Source organism: Oncorhynchus nerka, linkage group LG14, assembly GCF_034236695.1.
Source record: "Oncorhynchus nerka isolate Pitt River linkage group LG14, Oner_Uvic_2.0, whole genome shotgun sequence".
NCBI classification, from domain to species: domain Eukaryota; kingdom Metazoa; phylum Chordata; class Actinopteri; order Salmoniformes; family Salmonidae; genus Oncorhynchus; species Oncorhynchus nerka.
Window position 1 is genome coordinate 12,769,952 of NC_088409.1, and position 7,125 is coordinate 12,777,076.

Sequence of the window (7,125 nt, forward strand, 5' to 3'; positions counted from 1 at the left end):
GGCACTAACTAGATAAACATTAGTGGCACTAACTAGCTAAACATTAGTGGCACTAACTAGATAAACATTAGTGGCACTAACTAGATAAACATTAGTGGCACTAACTAGATAAACATTAGTGGCACTAACTAGCTAAACATTAGTGGCACTAACTAGATAAACATTAGTGGCACTAACTAGGTATACATTAGTGGCACTAACTAGATAAACATTAGTGGCACTAACTAGATAAACATTAGTGGCACTAACTAGCTAAACATTAGTGGCACTAACTAGATAAACATTAGTGGCACTAACTAGATAAACATTAGTGGCACTAACTAGATAAACATTAGTGGCACTAACTAGATAAACATTAGTGGCACTAACTAGATAAACATTAGTGGCACTAACTAGATAAACATTAGTGGCACTAACTAGATATACATTAGTGGCACTAACTAGCTAACCATTAGTGGCACTAACTAGCTAACCATTAGTGGCACTAACTAGATAAACATTAGTGGCACTAACTAGCTAAACATGTTTGTGGCACTAACTAGATAAACATTAGTGGCACTAACTAGATAAACATTAGTGGCACTAACTAGCTAAACATGTTTGTGGCACTAACTATTTCCCATTTTTCACCCAGTTGGGGATGTGTGTGTGTGTGTGTGTGTGTGTGTGTGTGTGTGTGTGTGTGTGTGTGCTTCATGCTTAAGCGACAGCGGGACAGTCTGTTCAGTGGAGGGTTGCCTGTAGGGCCTGTGCCACAGTTTTATTTAGCTACTAAACAGCTGCTTCCTTTATCAGGAGGAGCATGACAGTTCTCTCTCTCTGTCTCTCTCTCTCTCTGTCTCTCTCTCTCTCTGTCTCTCTCTCTCTCTGTCTCTCTCTGTCTCCCTCTATCTCTGTCTCTCTCTGTCTATCTCTGTCTCTGTCTCTCTCTGTCTCCCTCTATCTCTGTCTCTCTCTGTCTCCCTCTATCTCTGTCTCTGTCTCTCTCTCTGTCTCTCTCTGTCTCTCTCTGTCTCCCTCTGTCTCTCTATCTCTGTCTCTGTCTCTGTCTCTGTCTCTCTCTGTCTCTCTCTGTCTCCCTCTGTCTCTCTATCTCTGTCCCTCTATCTCTGTCTCTGTCTGTCTCTCTCTCCGTCTCTCTCTCTCTATCTCTGTCTCTGTCTCTGTCTGTCTCTCTCTGTCTCTGTCTGTCTCTCTCTCTGTCTCTCTGTCTCTCTCTCTGTCTCTCTCTATCTCTGTCTCTCTCTCTGTCTGTCCCTGTCTCTGTCTCTATGTCTCTCTCTCTGTCTCTCTCTGTCTCTCTCTCTGTCTCTGTCCCTGTCTCTGTCTGTCTGACTCTCTCTCTCTCTCTCTCTCTCTCTCTCTCTCTCTGTCTCTCTGTCTCTCTGTCTCTCTGTCTCTCTGTCTCTGTCCCTGTCTCTCTCTCTTTCTCTCTCTCTCTCTCTCTCTCTCTCTCTCTGTCTCTCTCTGTCTCTCTCTGTCTCCCTCTGTCTCTCTATCTCTGTCTCTGTCTCTCGCTCTCTCTCTCTGTCTCTGTCTCTCTCTCTCTCTCTACACAGTGAGACTGTTTATTTGGGGCATTATAAAGGAAGTTCAACTGTTTATGGTTTAATGGTTGCTCTGTATGTTTATTGTGTATGTTTGTTTATCCTTCTGGTCTCCATGGTGACTGTTGTTTGTTTTGAAGGTCAAGAGGTGGTGTTCCAGTGCCTTGGTGAGGGAATACTGGAAAACGCCTTTCAAGGATACAATGCCTGCATTTTCGCCTACGGACAAACAGGTAACCGAGAACGTCTAGTGAGTACACACCATGAATACACCAGTCTAGTGAGTACACATCATCAATACACCAGTCTAGTGAGTACACACCATGAATACACCAGTCTAGTGAGTACACAGCATGAATACACCAGTCTAGTGAGTACACAGCATGAATACACCAGTCTAGTGAGTACACACCATGAATACACCAGTCTGGTGAGTACACACCATGAATACACCAGTCTAGTGAGTACACATCATCAATACACCAGTCTAGTGAGTACACACCATGAATACACCAGTCTAGTGAGTACACACCATGAATACACCAGTCTAGTGAGTGCACAGCATGAATACACCAGTCTAGTGAGTACACACCATGAATACACCAGTCTAGTGAGTACAGTAAAGTATTACCTATGAAGTAAGGCCTATGAAGTAAGGCCTATGAAGTAAGGCCTATGAAGTAAGGCCTATGAAGTAAGGCCTATGAAGTAAGACCTATGAAGTAAGACCTATGAAGTAAGGCCTATGAAGTAAGGCCTATGAAGTAAGGCTGTTTCTAGTGAATTATTATGATGCAGGTCGGTAGGAAACATGTTAAAACAGGGCTGTGTTCAGAACAGTCTTAAGTAGCTCTGCAGGCATCATCATCTGCTTATGTCGTTCCATGCTAGGGGAGGAGAGGAGACAGCATATGTCTGTATCCCTCTTCCCTGGCCCTGCATGCGTCCCAAATGACACCCTATTCCCTATATAGGGTACTACTTTTGACCAGGGCACATAGGGATACCCATAGGACTCTGGTCAAAAGTAGTGCACTATGTAGGGAATAGGGTGGCATTTGAGACACACTTTATGTATCCCTGCGTGGCCCTGCAGATGCACAACAAGAACAGGAAGCTTCAGTGTTTCTGATCACGCTAACTCAAGCTGGTGAATCGCTCAGCCCCGTATCCTTCCTCCCCAACACTAAGGATTAGATCCTTGATCCGCTCTTCCTGTCCTGAAGTACAACCTGGAGTGACACACCTTGGAAACAAAGGCTTTGGAGACCACAGATACTATGGGATGTCTGTATCTTCCCTGCTGTCACAGGGCTAACAGACACATTCAGAAGAGACACTGTATACATGCAGGGATACTTAGAGATGTGTTTGATTTGTTGTCTACAATAAATCCCCATTCATTTAGTAGTTCTGGTGTATTGGAGGGAAGAGGTTTCTACATGCAGGGTTTCAGTTTGCCAGTAATTAACGGCTTTTGGCCGATGAAAAAAAGAAAAGAAAGCAGATAAATAAAATAGCTGCTAAATTGACCGGGAGAAAAAACAATCACATTGCAACAGAATGTTTTTTATTCATTGATGGAAATACCAGTCGATGTTCAGTGCATTCAGGAAGTATTCAGACCTCTTGACCTTTTACACATTCTGTTACGTTACAGCCTTATTCTAAAACTCATCAATCTACACACAACAGCCCATAATGACATCACAATAGCCCATAATGACATCACAATAGCCCATAATGACATCACAATAGCCCATAATGACAAAGCACATTTTTGCACATTTATTAAAAATAAAGAAACTGAAATACCGAAGTATTCAGACCCTCTGCTATGACACTTGAAATTGAGCTCAGTTGCATCCTGTTTCCATTGATTATCTTTGAGATGTTTCTACAACTTGATTGGAGTCCATCTGTGGTAAATTCAATTGATTGGACATGATTTGGAAAGGCACACACCTGTCTATATGAGGTTCCACAGTTGACAGTGCATGTCACGGCAAAAACCAAGCCATGAAGTCGAAGGAATTGTCCATAGAGCTCCGAGACAGGATTGTGTCGAGGCACAGATCTGGGGAAAGGTACCAAAACATTTCTGCAGCATTGAAGGTCCCCAAGAACACAGTGGCCTCTGTCATTCTTTAAATGTAATAAGTTTGGAACCACCAAGACTCTTCCTAGAGTTGGCTATCCGGCCAAACTGAGCAATCGGGGGAGAAGTGCCTTGGTCGGGGAGGTGACCAAGAACCCGATGGTCACTCTGACAGAGCTCATGACTGATTAAATTCTTACTGCAGGTAGAGTGGCCAAAAGAAAGCCACGTAAAAAGAAAGCCACGTCCTACGTAAAAGGCACCTGACAGCCCACTTGGAGTTTGCCAAAAGGCACCTAAAGGACTCTCAGACCATGAGAAATAAGATTCTCTGGTCTGATGAAACCACGATTGAATTCTTTGGCCTAAATACCAAGCGTCACATCTGGAGCAAACCTGGCACCATCCCTACGGTGAAGCATGGTGGTGGCAGCATTATGCTGTGGGGAAGTTTTTCAGCGGCAGGGACTTGGAGACTAGTCAGGATCGAAGGAAAGATGATTGGAGCAAAGTACAGAGAGATCCTTGATGAAAAGCTGTTTCAGAGCACTCAGACCTCAGACTGGGGCGAAGGTTCACCTTCCAACAGAACAACGACCCTAAACACACAGTCAAGACAACGCAGGAGTGGCTTCGGGACACGTCTCTATATGTCCTTGAGTGGCCCAGCCAGAGCTCTGACTTGAACCCGATCGAACATCTCTGGAGAGACCTGAAAATAGCTGTGCAGCGACACTCCCCATCCAACCTGACAGAGCTTGAGAAGATCTGCAGAGAAGAATGGAAGAAACTCCCCAAATACAGGTGTGTCAAGCTTGTAACGTCATACCCACAAAGACTTGAGGCTGTAATCGCTGCCAAAGGTGCTTCAACAAAGTACTGAGTAAAGGGTCTGAATACTTATGTACATGTGTTATTTCAGTTTTTATCTTTAATAGATTGGCAAAAATGTCTAAAAACCAGTTTTTTCTTTGTTATTATGGGGTATTGTGTGTAGATGGATGAGGGTAAAAAAACGATGTAATCCATTTTAGAATAAGGCTGTAACGTAGCAGAATGTGGAAAAGGGGGAGGGGTCAGAATACTTTCAGAATGCTCTGTAGATACATTTGACCGTCATGCTTCTCGGTTTATATGTTAATTTGCATAATTTAGTGGAATTAAATTAGCGTGTGTATTTTGGTTAGTTGTCATGCATCTTCTTTATCTATACAACTATCACACGCACCACCCATCACTTTCATTCTTTGAAACCTAAATGTTTTACTTCGTATTATGAGGCTTGTCTTAACTTGCTTCAAATTAGCATACACTCCTTGAAAAGAAAGGTGCTCTTTAGAACCTAAAAGGGTTATTTGGCTGTCCCCATAGGAGAACCCTATGAAGAACTATATTTGGTTCCAGGCAGAACCCTTTTGGGTTCCATGTATAAACCTTTGCATAGAGGGTTCTACATGGAACCAAAAGGGGTTGACCAGGAACCAAAAAAGGTTCTACCTGGAGCCAAAAAGGGTTCTCCTATGGGGATAGCCGAAGAACATTTTTGGAACTCTTTTTTCTGAGTGTATTAGGTCAAATGAGACCACAGAAACGTGGAGGAAATGATTTTATAAAGACTACGTAGGTGGCGCCTGAGTTTCATGTTTGGAGAGGATTCCAGATTGTCCTATCATTTCTACCAATCTGTGGGCCAGTAATGAGTTTCATATGCACATTTTTCGTGGAACAGTTTCATTTCAATAATATCGATTTTAGTTTAGCAAAATCATTGTCACATGGTTAAACATAATAATCAGACTTTAATTTATACAAATAAAAATCTAAAAGTTCAAATTGAACCAATGTGAGAGCACAAGCCTCTGCCATATGGACACATTGATTCACCGTGATCAATTGGCAGCTAAAGGAAGGAGAGCATGGAACTCAGAGATCTCCTAGGGAGAGCATGGAACTCAGAGATCTCCTAAGGAGAGCATGGAACTCAGAGATCTCCTAAGGAGAGCATGGAACTCAGAGATCTCCTAGGGAGAGCATGGAACTCGGAGATCTCCTAGGGAGAGCATGGAACTCAGAGATCTCCTAAGGAGAGCATGGAACTCAGAGATCTCCTAAGGAGAGCATGGAACTCAGAGATCGCCTAAGGAGAGCATGGAACTCAGAGATCTCCTAAGGAGAGCATGGAACTCAGAGATCGCCTAGGGAGAGCATGGAACTCAGAGATCTCCTAAGGAGAGCATGGAACTCAGAGATCTCCTAAGGAGAGCATGGAACTCAGAGATCTCCTAAGGAGAGCATGGAACTCAGAAATCTCCTAAGGAGAGCATGGAACTCAGAGATCTCCTAAGGAGAGCATGGAACTCAGAGATCTCCTAAGGAGAGCATGGAACTCAGAGATCTCCTAAGGAGATCTCCTAAGCATGGAACTCAGAGATCTCCTAAGGAGAGCATGGAACTCAGAGATCTCCTAAGGAGAGCATGGAACTCAGAGATCTCCTAAGGAGAGCATGGAACTCAGAGATCTCCTAAGGAGAGCATGGAACTCAGAGATCTCCTAAGGAGAGCATGGAACTCAGAGATCTCCTAAGGAGAGCATGGAACTCAGAGATCTCCTAAGGAGAGCATGGAACTCAGAGATCTCCTAGGCCAATGCAACAGTAGGCCTATAACTTCCATTGTCAACTAAGTAAAAATACATAAAGCCGACAAATAAGTAGAAGATATCTTGATGAAAATTCAGATTCTTTCAATCGCATTCATGTCTCTACTCAGCCTGTCTGCCTCCCTTTTGATCTGTCTTGACTTGAGCTATACTGTAGCTAGTGAAGTACAACGTTGTATCAAATCAATCTACTGAGTCTGGCTCAAACCTGTTGCTAGCAAACTTACAACATTGTATCAACTAGGCTATTCCGGGCCCTGCACCAGTGAGCTCAGGACAGACAGCTGTTTTTGCACAAGGGAAAAGTGTTCAGGTATTTTAGGATGTTTCCATTGGATATATGAGATCCTCGGATCATTATATTTTGGTATTTCACACTGAGGCTTGGTGATTGTGGAGGGGGAGATTGTTGGAAAGGTTTTTCAAATACTGTGAGGAACGATTATCGTTTGCAAAAAACAGACACATTTATTGAAAATGAAATACAAAAATATCAAATTTACATAAGTATTCACACCCATGAGTCAATTCATGTTAGAATCAGCTTTGGCAGTGATTACAGCAGTGAGTCTTTCTGGGTAAGTCTCTAAGAGCTTTGCATACCTGGATTGTACAATATTTGCACATTATTCTTTATCAAATTCTTCAAGCACTGTCAAGTTGGTTGTTGATCAATGCTAGACAGCTATTTTCAAGTCTTACCATACATTTTCAAGCTGATTTAAGTCCAAACTGTAACTAGGCCACTCAGGAACATTCCATGTTGTCTTGGTAACCAACTCCAGTGTAGATTTGGCCTTGTGTTTTGTGTTATTGTCCTG